The following is a 16,953-nucleotide window of genomic DNA, read 5'->3' on the forward strand; positions in this document are numbered from 1 at the left end:
CAATACAGTGTTAAGAAAACAGTACTGTAAAATGTTTGCTAGTCACAGTACCAAAAATTATAGTTGCCCCATCAGTTGTATATTTATATGTAAATATACGTTCATATAGAAGAACAATTGCTAACATGTACAGGAACCAAACAGCAACAATAACAATTGAAGAACATAAGAAAGAAGCCCTAATAAGAAAGGGAGTCCGACAAGGATGTTCCCTATCACCGTTACTTTTTAATCTTTACATGGAACTAGCAGTTAATGATGTTAAAGAACAATTTAGATTCGGAGTAACAGTACAAGGTGAAAAGATAAAGATGCTACGATTTGCTGATGATATAGTAATTCTAGCCGAGAGTAAAAACGATTTAGAAGAAACAATGAACGGCATAGATGAAGTCCTACGCAAGAACTATCGCGTGAAAATAAACAAGAACAAAACAAAAGTAATGAAATGTAGTAGAAATAACAAAGATGGACCGCTGAATGTGAAAATAGGAGGAGAAAAGATTATGGAGGTAGAAGAATTTTGTTATTTGGGAAGTAAAATTACTAAAGATGGACGAAGCAGGAGCGATATAAAATGCCGAATAGCACAAGCTAAACGAGCCTTCAGTAAGAAATATGACTTGTTTACATCAAAAATGAATTTAAATGTCAGGAAAAGATTTTTGAAAGTGTATGTTTGGAGTGTCGCTTTATATGGAAGTGAAACTTGGACAATCGGAGTATCTGAGAAGAAAAGATTAGAAGCTTTTGAAATGTGGTGCTATAGGAGAATGTTAAAAATCAGATGGGTGGATAAAGTGACAAATGAGGAGGTATTGCGGCAAATAGATGAAGAAAGAAGCATTTGGAAAAATATAGTTAAAAGAAGAGACAGACTTATAGGCCACATACTAAGGCATCCTGGAATAGTCGCTTTAATTTTGGAAGGACAGGTAGAAGGGAAAAATTGTGTAGGCAGGCCACGTTTGGAATATGTAAAACAAATTGTTAGGGATGTAGGATGTAGAGGGTATACTGAAATGAAACGACTAGCACTAGATAGGGAATGTTGGAGAGCTGCATCAAACCAGTCAAATGACTGAAGACAAAAAAAAGTGGATTCTATAACTGCCATAATTTTGTGCCGGTAACTTTCCAATTGTGCCTTAAAAATAACTCATCCCAAAATCTCAGATGTGTTTGGTAATGGCCAAAATCGGACCATCGGGGTGGAAATGGAGGGGCTTTTACAAAAAAATAACTTATAACTTTCTTATTAAGTAAAATATTGACTTCATTTAAAGTTCCTACTATTCTTTGGATAAGGCCCTAAAACTTATCGAAGTAAATTTTTTTTTATATCACCAACAATTGGCCCAAGGGGTTTCAAAGACAAAAAAGAATCATACCTCGCTTAATAGGCACAGTATCAAATCGGTTTAAATTGATTTTGGGATGAGTTATTTTTAAGGAACATTACCTAAAACTTTTGTCTGTAACAATTTGTAAAATGACCAACCATTACGACAAGGGATGACCGAAATGTTGCTGGAATTATAAGAAGATGAGGCTTGTCGTATGCTAAACATGCGAAACTTTTTTTCACATGCAACCGTTGACATATTGAGTAAATTTTGAAGTTTTTCTTAACTGTAGGTGGAAATCTTTTTTATCTCCTACTTAGCACCGGTGAAATCTACCTTCTGGCGTGCTAAAAGGGATCTTTTTAATTGAAATTTTTTATTAGAATTTAGAATTTCTTTATCTTTGTTTCGACATGCAAACAATAAAACTAAGAAGAAAAACTGAAAACCTGTTTTTATAATAATCTAAAAACTATAACATTTATTCATTGTTTGTATATTTATTTTTTTTTTAAATATAAATTCACGTGTGAAAAATGTTGTTGCAGGTAAATGGTGTGTAAAAAATTGGAATCTTGTTTTTTAGTAAACTAAAAAGCACGAAACTTTAATCTGCGAGTAGTAAGGGGTGAGTAGAGCATAACATTGTTAATAAAGCACAGGATTTGTTTTATAAAATAATTATATAAAACTTTTAAAATTATATATAATTCTTGGATGACATTTGCACTTTTTTATATACTATTTTAATTATTATATTTGACAACTCTAAAAAATATTTTTATTAGATGATTTTATAATAAAATCACTGCCGTTATGAATTTACTGAAGCAACTCTGTTATCAGATATGCTTCAGCCAAACCTATTCAATTCTAGCCACATATTTTTATTTTATATGGATACTTACTGCGTCACTTTTCAGCAGTTTTAACACTGTAAATCTTTAAATTATACAAAATTTAATTTATATGAGGATCCTATAACTTCAGACCTTATGATGCATTCTCTTAATAAGCATCATCTATATTTGTTTTCCAGACAGACCTGTAATTTTTTAATCTGATAAAAAAAAAGATCCTACTAAGTACCATTATCATCTCACAACAATTTAGTATACACACCGGTCAGGAATGATGATGGTGTTACATGCATATTTATTAAGGGATTAATACGAAAATATATGCTGTGAAATAAAAGAAACGTACAGTGATGATTGTAACTTTATTATTTTTTGTATCAAATAATCATGTTATTAGAAAAACCTTTATTTATTTTTTTATATTTAATTATTTAAAAAAAAAATTACTGGGAATTCTTTCTTTAAAATGATACTTTACTTTTTAAAAAAACTGACAATGAGAAATGCTTTGAAATTTTTTGTGCGTGTGTGTACGGCAGAAAAAATAGAATTTTTTTGTGGCAAAATATTCTAAATCTTACCGATTGTAAAAGATGTATAAAATTGCTTTAAAGTAAACTGTATGGGAATGAAGTTGTTATAGTGAATTTCTATATAGACTGAATTTAGAAAATGAGGGGTGTTAGGTTGAAGGAATTAAAAGAAAAATGAAGAAAATATTTCTTAAAGATGGAAGAGTTCTCGGTGGTAAAAAATAGACTTATGAGTTAAACTATAAATCTATTGTAAAAGAATATGTATATAGTCTTTAAGCTATGAGAAAAACAATATGGGCATTTTTTCACAGATTGTTCACCGATGACAATCCACCAAAAGGCCTGTACCCCAGAAGTAACAAACTCAGGGTGTAAATATTTTAAAGAATCATCAAAATTACACCGATACAAATTCATAGGAGAAAACCAATTTGGTTTCAGGAAAAGTATAGGGACAAGGGAAGCAATTTTAGGGCTCAGATTAATAGAAGAAAAACAAACCGACATACTTGGCGTTTATAGACCTAGAAAAGGCTTTCGATAACGTAGACTGGAATAAAATGTTCAGCATTTTAAAAAAATTAGGGTTCAAATACAGAGATAGAAGAACAATTGCTAACATGTACAGGAACCAAACAGCAACAATAACAATTGAAGAACATAAGAAAGAAGCCCTAATAAGAAAGGGAGTCCGACAAGGATGTTCCCTATCGCCGTTACTTTTTAATCTTTACATGGAATTAGCAGTTAATGATGTTAAAGAACAATTTAGATTCGGAGTAACAGTACAAGGTGAAAAGATAAAGATGCTACGATTTGCTGATGATATAGTAATTCTAGCCGAGAGTAAAAAGGATTTAGAAGAAACAATGAACGGCATAGACGAAGTCCTACGCAAGAACTATGGCATGAAAATAAACAAGAACAAAACAAAAGTAATGAAATTTAGTAGAAATAACAAAGATGGACCGCTGAATGTGAATATAGGAGGAGAAAAGATTATGGAGGTAGAAGAATTTTGTTATTTGGGAAGTAAAATTACTAAAGATGGACGAAGCAGGAGCGTTATAAAATGCCGAATAGCACAAGCTAAACGAGCCTTCAGTAAGAAATATAATTTGTTAACATCAAAAATTAATTTAAATGTCAGGAAAAGATTTTTGAAAGTGTATGTTTGGAGTGTCGCTTTATATGGAAGTGAAACTTGGACAATCGGAGTATCTGAGAAGAAAAGATTAGAAGCTTTTGAAATTCGGTGCTATAGGAGAATGTTAAAAATCAGATGGGTGGATAAAGTGACAAATGAAGAGGTATTGCGACAAATAGATGAAGAAAGAAGCATTTGGAAAAATGTAGTTAAAAGAAGAGACAGACTTATAGGCCACATACTAAGGCATCCTGGAATAGTCGCTTTAATATTGGAAGGACAAGTAGAAGGGAAAAATTGTGTAGGCAGGCCACGTTTGGAGTATGTAAAACAAATTGTTGGGGATGTAGGATGTAGAGGGTATACTGAAATGAAACGACTAGCACTAGATAGGGAATCTTGGAGAGCTGCATCATTGACTTCCCTTCGGTTCAATGCCCTGTTGGGGTTTACGTGAGTTGTCTATTGCGTCTGACTTTTACATCTCTTAGCGATAAGCCTGGCCTAATTGGGATGCCACTGATGTAAATGCCTCGGCAGAAATTTGTCGATAGACATTTGCATCGGTATTTAATAACTCAGCTTATTGCCTGTAGGCCTCGTCCTGACATCTTGAATGTCCTACATTGTATTCCTCTTAACTAACTAACCGAACTCGCGGAAGTGCGAACCCCGCGCCTAGTTGTTCTACTTTAAATGAGCCAATTTCGTGAATGTCTCGTAATTCGAGGCAAAAAACACAACATACCACCAAAAATGTTGATTACAACAACGAATACTTAGTCCCGTTTCCCTTTGTGAACTCAACTTAGTTCAGGCCACACACTTAGGTTAAATTATGGACTCCGGTCTGGTCCACTAGGGAGAGGCGAACAGACCTCCTACTTCCCACCTCCTAGCGTGTCCGGTCGCTACACCACCCCCTCCATTCCTATCCAGTAGTGGCTTTAACGGAGGACATCTTCTCGCCCTCAAACTGATTGCGCACCACAGCTTTCAGTTCAGGCCCCGCAGAGATCCCGCTGATGCAAGTGCCCCGAGGGACATCTGCATCGGTAAAGTTCACCCCGAGATAGTTTTTCGTGTTTATACCTTCAGAATGAAGACAACGGACACCTGCAACTACCACGTCACCCTCAGGAACTAAGCTAGAAGCCTAACCGCGGAATGAAGAAGACCCCGCGCCTAGCACTAACTTTATTGAGCCGATTATCGAATGTCACAGGTCCGAACAAACTACCACTATAACAAAACTTTCCCACTAAAGTTTAACACAGCGAAATTTAGACCTTGTTCCCTTAAGAACCCCGCTTATTACTCGAAATGAGTTTCTTACTGACTCTCCGCTCCGGTCTGCCCGGGAGAGGAGAAGTAACACCTACTCCCACACAGCTACATCGCGGAGTCCCGCGTGACATTCACCATCTTTCGTAACCGCCGCTGCATGCCACCGAAGCGGCACCCAGAGACGCCCCGCCGACAGTATCGTTAGCTCACAAAATGCCTCCGTCGAAGCGCGACCGCACCCCCCGGGACAAGGATAACCATGCCCGTTGGCAGCGGCCGCAACTCCGTCGACAGCTTTACTCCAACACAATAACACCAATTATTCTAACCGAGGCACGCTGCCTTAAGCGCCTACCTTCGGCCAGTCAACTGCCCAGGCGGTCCCTAACCACCCAGGTTCCTATCACCTACTAAATCCCTTCGGCCGTCCTGCTCAGGGCGAGGAAGCGAAGGAAGCCAGCAACTATAGTCCACTCTCTACAGTCAACTGGAGGACTCTACGAGTCCTCCAGTTGACTCGTAGATCCAAAACAGAGTTTACTCTCTCGAGTTCCCTAGTAACTCTGGTACGCTCAGCTTCGTACCTGGGACATATGTGTAGGACATCGTCCACGGTGTCATCGACCCTACAGTCCGGACAGAAGCCGGAATCAACCAACCTGAACCTAGCCAATTTATCCCTAAAGGCTCCATGTCCGGAGAGGAACTGTGTCGTGTGCTGATTGGGGGATACCCAGCTAACCGCTCGCAACTCTCTAACATTGGGGAATATACCATATGTATAACGAGCTGTCAAAGAAGTATTCCACCTATCTTGCCAAGAGTCGAAACCTTGGTCTTTAACCTCACGCATACGCCCAGCAGTAAGAAGGTCTCCCTTCTTTGCAACATACCGCTGGCTACGTTCAGTAGCCGAAATATCTACAGGTTTGATGCCCGCGATCACAGTTACTGCCTCTCGCGAGACAGCCCTGTAACCACCGACAACCGCTAACAAAAGAAGACGCTGGGCTTGTAATAGAATGTACCTATAACATTGGTACCGCAAACGATGAGCCCAGACGGGGGCAGCGTACAACATAATGGCCTCGCAAACACCTTTGTAAAGAATCCGCATGGTACGGAAATTCAACCTCCAATCGGGATGGACCACTCTACAAAGGCCGAAGAAAGCATCAACTGCCTTCTTCGCCACATACTGAAGGTGCTCCTTGAAGAGAAGCCTCTCATCAAGGATAACACCCAGATATTTCTGAAGGGTGACATACCTAATTGAAAGACCGTCCATCACAACCCGCGGATGGCGAGTTGCAGCTAGACGGCCCTTCAAAAACATCATACTGGTTTTCTCCGCACTGAAAACCATCTTATGCTGAAGACTCCACAACCGCAAAACCCTACATGCCTGTGCCGCTCTGAGCTCAATCTCAGCACGCGAACCACCCTCAACCAGCAGCAGCCCATCGTCGGCATAAGCCACAACGCGACAGCTACCGGGCAAACGTAGCCGCATGAGAGAGTCAAACTCGATGGTCCAGACGAGTGGACCTAATACACTGCCCTGTGGACATCCTTTTGACAGGGTCTTTCCTACTTGCGAACTGCCATCGCGAAGGACAACAGTTCTTTCGCTGAAGTAACTCGAGAGAGTCCTAATTTCATCCCGCATGCAACCACGCTTCTGCAATTGAAACAAGGCAGAGGGCTTTGTTCCTAGCAAGGCTACAGATTACTTGGCTGACTTCCGCCTCAGCAATCTCCGAAGACACAGAGTCTGTGTTAAAATCTACAACCGCCGCTCGAACTCTCCGGTGATACGAGGTCTCAACAACCCCGGTATCATCGGGGAGCAGATCGTCCATCAGAAGAGATAGAACACGAACTTTCTCAACTACAACGCCGTCTTGGGTCGAGAGAGCCGACAGAAGATTGTCTTTTCTCCGCTTGTGACCAAGTACTCGATAAACAACACCCCAACGGTCTTTATTCCCCTGCTCTTGAACAAAAGAGCGCCAGGAATCTCGTTTCGAAGTCCTAATTCTATGAAAATACTCGTTCCTTTTCTGACGATACTCCACAAACAGGACCTCGCGCCGGTCAGTATCACGCGCACGCTGTGCGGCTCTCCAGAGTCGGCCCACGGCCTGCTTTATCGCAGTCAAGTCCCGAGTCCACCAACCAGCTACTCTCTCTTGACCCGTTCTCCGAGGGATTGAGAGTTCTGCGGATTCAACCACCGCAGAAGAGAAATTCTCTGCCAGGTTATCTAGAGGGACCTCGTCCAGGGTACGAGTGAACACCCGCATTCTGGCCGCAAGAATGTTTGAAAACTTGGGCCAATCCGTCCGCCTGTGCAAGAAGCGACCCTGCTGAACAGGGGCGTCCGCCCTAAAGACATCGCGCAGCCCACCTACCCAATCAAAAACTATGAGCCGATGATCGCTTTCGCAATCATCGACTACAGACCAGTTCAGAATCCTACCAGGGATATCCTTACCTATGGTAACATCAATGTTGGTACCAAGGAAGGTCCTCCGCAATCCAACCGCGCCGGCGACATTGAACACTTCAAAACGGTGCTGCGCGATGAAGACTTCTAGAAGTTCACCGACGTCATCTGTGATCTCACTGTGCCAAAGAAGCGATTTGGCGTTCGCATCAACTCCTATAAGAATAGGAAGACCCGCTATCAGCCTGATAATTCTATCCCATCTTTCCAAGTGTAAGTCAGTGGGATCTCTGTACTGAAAGTACGAACTAACCACAACTAGGTCGAAACCATCCACAGCAAGCTTAACTACGACGTGATGCGTGTCAGAGGCTTGCCGTATAAAGACACTATCTATAGACTTCCTGCACAGTACGGCGGATTTACTTTCACAAACATGGAATTTATTCCATCCTGAGAAACCTGGCAGGTCACCCTTGACAACGTACGGGTGTTGTAGAAGTAAAACATCGAGGCTTCGCTTTTCAACGACGTTACCTACTCTACATGGACCGCATAGGCACCCTGGGCATTGAGTTGACCGAACCTAACCATCGAGCGAGTTGAAGTAAACTTCAACCGCTCTCAAATAACTACCACACTCCCTACTGTTGATGGAGTGCTTATGACTCTTCCGTAACCGCTTGCAGTTAACGCAAGTCGAAGCCTCCTTCTTTTGCGGACAATCGTCACGCTTGTGGCCCTCTTCACCGCAATGCGCGCAGACCGACGCATACTTGCAAAACTTGGCCCTGTGGCCAAACCTACAACATTTATAGCACCTCTGCACGTCAAGGTATTCCTTGACGCGACAAGAAGCAAAATCGACGAAGACCCTACCCTCGGACAAAAACTTCTGGTGGAGACCAGCACCTAATTCAAAAACTCCGTGATACCGAGAGGCATCACGCTTTCCAGTCTTGAAGACTAGCCTGCACTGCTCTTTGAACGTGGCCGCATCCAAATCAGTATTCTGCTCCCGAATGAGAGATAGAACTTCTTCATCAGAGAGACTCCACGCGATGTCATATATAATGACTCGGGACTTCCTCAACCGCTTGGGGTCCACCTGAACCTGAAGCTTTTGCACCGCTGGAGAGTCCTTGATGACTTGGACAGTCTCCTTATTATCCGCAACAACAACTAACCCTTTGCTGGTCTCCCGTATGTTTTGAATCCTAAGCCGATTTCGGTCACCACGAAGGGCTTCCCGGAAATCGCGCTTCAATTCTTGACTCGTGGTCTTAGAGCCCTCTGCCTTGTTTACGAAGATTACCTCCGGCTTCTTCACCGCCTTGCTGGCCTCTCGTTTGGTTTTCAGGATCTCAGCGTAGCGCCTGGGCTGCACTGGGGCCTGAACAACCACCTTGGGGCTTGGAGGCCAAGGCCTCGAAACCCTCACTTACTGCCGTAAAAGCTTCCCTCAACTTGTCAAGTCGAGGGAGAATGGTTTTCCTTGCCCCCGCCGGGAAGCAACAGAAACTCTACCAAGTAGTCCAGTTCCTCCTGGAACACTTTCAACAGCAGGGCAGAACTACGAAGTACAGGGAAGTATTGTAATCATGAAAAATTTTGGTTTTCAGATTTCAACAGAAATATCCATTTTGACCATCCCTGAATCTGTTTTGACTTGTTTCAGTATGATGTCTGTTCGTACGTACGTACATACGTATGTATCTCAGATAACTGAAAAACAATTAGCGGTAGAAAAAATGATTAGCCGTAGAATATTTAATTTTGAATTTAGGACTGTTGTAATGTATAGTTGTACACCTCCCCTTAAGATTGCAATCAACTGGACCAAAAGTGTCAAAAAAAAGTACTTATTTTCACTGGTTCCAGAGTTATAGCCTAACAAAAATTTAATTAATGAAATATTTGGATCTTACAAAGGGGAAGGCACATCAGCAAGACTCCAACTTTGTTGATGTGCCTTTCGCTTTCTTCCCTTTTTTTGTAATTTAAATATGTTGATTTATTAAGAAATATTAACCTACGAATGTATAAAATAAATTACAATAAAAATATATATATATATATATATACAAAGAAAAAAGTAATAAAAAATATAAATATTTAAAAAATATATGTAATTTTATATGCATACAAGGCAGTTATGTGATGTCCACATCAGTTTTTTTTAAATATTTAGTATCTTCATGTATGTAAATTCATACGTATTATTTCATCTATTAAATAATACTTAATATTATTTTAAATAATTAATATAGACTTTAATCATATCGCCATTTTTTATTTAATAATTGTAAAACTTTGTATTTTGTGATATTATCTAAGGTTTTATCACAGTTTCTGCTGATCCATTCAGACAAATGCTGTGCAGTTCTTTTCTTTATCCATGGTGTAAGCATATTTATTCACTTCTGGAGGGAGCTGTATAATATATTATTATTATATACTGATCAGATTAAAAAATGTATTTATATATGCCTTGACTAGCAGATATCAATGCCAAGAAGAAAATTAAAAAATGCATACAAATTAAAAAAAAAGTTTCAGTTTTTTCTATTTGCAAACTAATCTATTCTGAGCATTAGTTCTTATCTATTATTTGGAATAAACTCTTAAAATTCTAACGCTTTTTATGTATTAAACTATTTACATCAATTCCTGTTCTCCTGAAATCAATTAAAAATTAAAGGAGAAGGAATCCCTGTTTAGATTTCAAAAATGCTTTAATAATCGTAGAAGTAATTTAATATTCTAAATTTTAATTTCGTGGCAAAAAACATAGAAAAAAGGAAGGTGGGAATTCCTGTTTCATATTGAAAATGAAAAGAAAACTTATTTGTTTGGAAAAAAAAGTAAAGTTCTTCCAAATTGTATTTTTGACCGTTGCAATTATTTGCTTAAATTTATCCTGAATGTAAAAAATAAAAAAAATTTCACCAGAAAAAAGTGCTTAATATTTACCCTATTCTTGTTAAATAAAATGAATTCTCAGCAAATGAATATGAATTATTTATTTTTTGTTAAAAGGCAACTGCCCACTAGTGAATATTTCTGTTGAGCTCACAGCTTAAATTTCAATTAATCAAATGTTTGCTTGAAAAATATTTATTCTGAGCATTTCATAAATACAAGTTTTGTCATTCAGTTGAATTCCTGGACAGCAGAACAATAGATAAGAATTGAGATAATGAGAAAAATATTATAGTGGTGACAAATTAATTATGCATTTTGTGATGCTGCTCTTATCAAGGTTTTATCATGATTTCCCTTGATCCACCATGGCAAATACTGGGAACAGTTCCTTTTTTATTTATGGAGTAACATAACTTTCCTTTCCTGACGTAATCTACATACCATTATATACCGAATCAAACAAAAAGATTATTCATTCATTTTTCTGTCTGTTGTCCATATATCCATTTATTCTTCCTTTATTTATTTAGTTTACCTTTTTCACACTTTACATGTGTAGTCTAAGAAGAGATTTAATGTTATTACAGGGTCCTTCAATGAGAAACCAATGGAAACTCATTAAGGGTTCTTGTTAGGTTTATGTATCTTGTCAGTAAAACTGACTAAAACAACAAATTAGAAAAAAACAATCAAATACCTACCTTGATAACAATTTAAAAGGATCTGAACACTAGTAAAAAATAAGTGATCTAGCAATTTTCTAGGAACTTGATCATGATTCTTGTGGGTGAATGTCCTGTAAAGACAGGTACAAAAGGCTTACCAAAGCTGTTTTGTCAGAGTTATAATGTTCATTACACAACAGATCTCTTTGTGAACAGTGATGATAACATTTTTATGGCTGAACTTCACTCTGATTGGCTTGTTAAGCCAATGTGTAATAGTATGTTTGACTCAATGAAGTCACCTCTTCACTTCACAATTTTCTTAGTAAGTCTGGCATGAAAGTCTTATTATTGTGAACTGATTATGCCACTTTCAAGACTTCTTTCTTTCTTTTCTGTTTAGCCTCTGGAACCAGTGTAAGTTATTACTTCAGAGGATGATATGTATAAATTAAAATGAAGTGTAGTCTTGTACAGTCTCAGGATGACCATTCATGAGATGTGCAGTTAATTGAAACTGATCCATCAAAGGACACTGGTATCCATGATCTAGCCATTTTCAAGACTGTATGGCACTAAACATGCGTACATTTTACTTACTATAGGGAAGTTAAATGAAGTTTCAATAAAATGTTATATACCAAATTAAAATTTTTAAACTTTTTCAGTGGTAATATAGATTGTACATTATCTAATGGAGCTCTCTTAGTCAGATTTATGGGAGGAAGTAATGTTGAAATTATATAAAATATTAAACACAGGAGAGCAGTATGTAGTATTTATCTTTTAATATTAATGAATCTCAATTAACAGTTGCTACTGATAATGACCTTAAATGCATTGCTACATAAACTTGCTTTTTATAACATAAAAAATTATCTGTGTTGCATGAAATAACTTTCAATACATTAGTCTGTACAAATCAATTATTTAAAAAGTTATTCTTAGAGTTTACCTTCTCTAAAATATGATACTCCAAGTCATTAATAACAACAATACCAACAATGTCACCGATAAAAAGAATACTTCAAAAACATTTTCTGGAGATATATTCTCGTGCATTTAAAATGTGAGTTTTTTGACATTTACTCATTTTTTTGTGCCGATTAATAAATTGTATTAACTTATGCTAAAACAGTTAATGTAGCAGATATTTGAAGAAGCCGGATCCAACTAAAATTACCGAAATTATTGAAAAATTTTCACAGAATTATATCTGAATCTCTGAGTTAGTATGAAACTGATATACTGGTATAGATGATTCACAATAAGCACTCAATCATAAGTTAGCATCCCTGTCATTATTTCGTAAGACCTAAATTCGAACAATAACAGCCATTAAAAACAGCTGACAGATAATTATTTTAATATGCATCTTACACAAATCAATCGTACTATTGAAAAGTGTGAATAACATTCAGTAATAAGATTTCTGTTACAGAGGGTGTAAAACCTTTTTTATTTCTTGTTTAATTAACAACCTAAGATGCCTAAGTAAAGTTATATAAATCAAGCAAATTTGCTTGCATAGTTTGGACAATTCATAAGAAGCTTTTCTTTTTTTCTGTTTAGCCTCCGGTAACTACCGTTTAGATAATTCTTCAGAGGATGAATGAGGATGATATGTGTGAGTGTAAATGAAGTGTAGTCTTGTACATTCTCAGTTCAACCATTCCTGAGATGTGTGGTTAATTGAAACTCGACCACCAAAGAACACCAGTATTCACAATCTAGTATTTAAATTTGTATAAAAATAACTGACTTTACTAGGACTTAAATGCTGGAACTCTTGACTTCTAAATCAGATGATTTGGGAAGACACGTTCACCACTAAACCAACCTGGTGGTTTAATTCATAAGAAGCTAAGTAAATGTTACTTACCGTTATTAATGTGAGGGGCAACCGACTGAGATTTTAATTTCAACTCTGGTTTCTTTAATCGATGAACTTATTCAAGTAGATACTAGAAAGAGTCAATAAAAACTTTTAATATAAGTATCAATATTGTGCGCTAAATTGTTAATAACTAATTGAATTACCATAAACCATGAGCAAGATGAGTTCTATAGTGTTTTACTGAACAATCATAAGAAAGTAGATTTTGTGTATGTAAGAACATGTATATTTGTATGTTGCAGGTACATGTACGTTCAACGATTGCAGGTGATCCAACATGGAACAAAGTCATTTCAAAAAATGGCATACTATTAACAAGAATAACAATCATTCCATGTCAGGTTTATAAAGAAGAGCGAGAAATAAAGTAGTTTCACATTGCCGGATATATATGATGAAAAGGAAGCATGGCGTAAAAGAATTCCCTTTTTTTCAGTAAGGAAAATACTGAAGACCCAATCATCTAAAATTAACCTATAGTAAAGTGATATGGATAGGGTTCTGATCTTAAAAATACAATTTTCAATGATTTTTGTAAGAACAGTATACTATTAATATGTCCAGCGCTACATAGATACGACTGAAAATAAAACAAAAGTCCCTGATACTGAAAAAATTTTAAAGAAGTAATTTTCAGAGAAAATTACTGCTTTTACTTCTAGATAATGCTCATTTTCCACACTACAAAGCAATACTTCAAATCAATGAAAATTAAAACGAAATGTCTACTAAAAATTTTACACCTCAAATTTTTTTTTAAGTTCCAAATTTCTGAAGGAATCGTTTCATGGAATTAATTTTCACAGCAACAAACAAGTAAAAATTAGTGAATAAAACAATATTAGACTTCAATACAAAGAAATCTTTGCTATCGGCACAATAAAAACTGTTAAATGATATGAGAAGTGTACAGTTGTATCTCAGGATTATTTTGAAAGATAGATAAGATTATATTTATTGAATAAACCATATTAAAACGATGAGCTTTGTCTCTTTATTTACTGAATGATCCTTGAATAACTTTAATTTCATGTTTTCAATGATTTAAATTCTTCAATTAATGAAGAGTTAATAAATAATTTTATTATTCCCATAAAAAAATTAATAAATTTTTATAACAGGATGTACATAGACAATGCAATAAAATTATAGAATCGTGGAATAATTAAAAAAGAAAAAAAAATTAGTAACCGTGTCACAGAAATAAATACGTTATGAAAAAATTAACTCTGTTAGTCTCATTATTTCTGTAGGCATTTTAAAATTTGTTAATAATAATTTTATTTATTATTTTTTTACAATCAATTTTTTCAAGGCTACTGATAAAAATTAAATTAACAGAAACTAGAACATTAAAAATGAAATAATTTCTTCATCGTAAGGAACTGGAATAACAGAGTAAATAAAATTTTTGTAAAATAATATTTACGGATTAGTTAATATATATATGATACGGTTCAGTTTATAGTAACATAATTCACTAAAGAATCTTGGCGTTTGGTCCATTACTAACCTATGCTGAAATCCTTATAAAGCCACAAATAATATTAAATATCAAAGCCCGATCTGAATAGATTGAAAAATAGAATAGATTAGAAATGTAGATCGATTAAAAATTGTATATGAATCAGAAAACGGCTGTGGTAATGAAGGATATGCGACCTGAAGAAAATGTATTAATTGTTGTAAGAGGAAGGAATTATAAATTGTACGGTTTGTTCGTGATATGGAATTGGAATTTTTAGGATATTCAAAATTAGAAAATACTATAACAGAATATAGAAAGAAAATTTATGTTAGGAAAACTAAAAAAATTATGATACAAGACGATAAGTATCTGCGCAAAAGAAGAAAGGCTGAGTTTTTCCCGTGTAAGGTTCAAAATTGAATAAATATCCATTTGAACTATCAGATAAGGAAAATATCTTCATTCCAATTTTTGGTTTATTTGGGTTGTAGACTTTGAATTTTACCCTCCCCTTGAAGCTAATGAGTGCTCTCATCTACCGATATGGACAGGCCTGGTGAATAAAACAAACAGCACTTCTGTATTATTTTGTCCATAACATTCCCGATAAATTCTTCTTTCGATAATTTTTATTTCCTTCAGTATGAGAAAAATGCAAATTCCAGAATAATAAACAAAATTCAACACGTGCAAACACATCACCGAAAAGGGAAATTTATATACCCGACTTTTAAAAAAATTAGTCCTTTATATCAGATGTGGGGTGAAGCCTCATGTTGATTATCATACCGATAAATGCTTTCGTATCACTAACATTTGGGGGAGACCGTGATGAAATCCTAGCTTCTTTTAGTCGTTGGAGTTGCTGTTTGTTTATTTGTGTCTCCATGAATGCATGTTTCCTTTCTAATTATATCTAATATTTCATCATCGAAAGAAAAATAAAAGTATTTGACCAGATCAAAATGAGATTGAAGAATTGTTCCCTGCTGAAATATTATATATTAGAATGGTAGAAGATGGAACTGGATCGAAATCACTCGCCTTCACCCGACACTTAGTCGGGTGAAGGACTACTGTCTACAAGGTCACTCTCACTCTTACTAGTGCTGCTGAAGAAATTTCAGAAAAATCTTTGTCACCATCACTTTGATGCGCTAATTGCTTGATTTCAGAATTTGTAAGAAGCTTCCTTTTTGCCATTATATGAAAAATGAGTGAAAAACAGGAAAAAAATAATGCACGCATCTTGTTATATACGTACGGTCATTGAATTCATCATAACTGAAGTAAAATAATTCCTGATAATGCTGTATCAGGAATTCCCGCCTTAAAATGATTAAAAGAACATCTCCTGCCATCTCTTGCAATTTATATGCGACTACACGAAGACAAATATCCAGTCACATTCAGGGTTAAATAAATTTTTATGGTAATTTGTGATTTCAATAAAGAAAAGTTTAACTTCAGTAAGAAAACTTTTTTCACTAAAGCGCCCCAGTAAGGATTTTACATTTTATTTCAGTCAAATCATCCCACCCCTGTTTCCAATATTTGCAAAAATTTAATACATTATTTCACCTTGAAGGTGGTACTTGTCTACCAAGTTTGAAGAAAATCAGTCGATAGGATCTAGAGTAATAAGACCAAATACAGCTAATATACAGCAAATATAGAGTTTGTGTGACCATACACACAAACTCCCATCTGACAAAAATATTTTTTGTTTTATACTCGGATTGGAATAAGATTCGTTTCCCAGAATATTTACAATTTATTTAAATCTATTTTTTATATGTCTCCTTTATGCACAAAACTTAAAAAAGACAAATTTTTTTAGAATATTTTTTGACCAATACTTCCCATTGTAGCTATAGCTGCTCTAGCAGCATATGTTGCTATAATCAGGAAAGTAAAAATCAAATTATTCCTCATCAAATTACTTCCTTGTTTATTGTATTCAGAACAAAACAGAATAAACATTATATAAAATTACATTATTATATAAACATTACTGTTTATATAATATGGATTTAAAACAGGAGAAAATCTTCCATTTTATTCTGAATAAATTAATATGTGAAAGGGACTGATTTGAGCGTTGTAATTTTACACAACATTAAAGTTTGCAAAACAAAGAATGTATTTTCAAATTGTGGCATTATGGGAATTAATTTTTATCGCACATTAATACAATCGAGGCGATGAATGAGTTAATAAATCAATAAAAATATATCAATGATGGTAATAGAATATTTATATAACAATCATTGCGATTAATAATTAAAAAATACATATTTTGTACTTGATAAATTAATTCTTTCTCGATAAAAATTATTAATTTAGATAAAAATTTCAATATTAACTATATAT

At 35.8% G+C, this 16,953-nt stretch overlaps 1 long non-coding RNA gene across 9 annotated transcripts in view; it reads left to right on the forward strand.

The window, feature by feature from the left end:
* LOC142332178 (uncharacterized) overlaps positions 1 to 14,092 on the forward strand; it is an 85,140-nt gene extending 71,048 nt beyond the window's left edge. For all 9 annotated transcript variants that reach the window (XR_012758204.1, XR_012758201.1, XR_012758198.1 and 6 more), the window contains 2 exons: positions 1,895 to 1,974; positions 13,355 to 14,092. This is a non-coding gene — a long non-coding RNA (uncharacterized LOC142332178). The remainder of the gene's footprint in view (positions 1 to 1,894; positions 1,975 to 13,354) is intronic.
* Positions 14,093 to 16,953: the final 2,861 nt, after the last annotated feature.

The sequence above is a fragment of the Lycorma delicatula genome, chromosome 11, assembly GCF_047948215.1.
Source record: "Lycorma delicatula isolate Av1 chromosome 11, ASM4794821v1, whole genome shotgun sequence".
Lineage (NCBI taxonomy): Eukaryota > Metazoa > Arthropoda > Insecta > Hemiptera > Fulgoridae > Lycorma > Lycorma delicatula.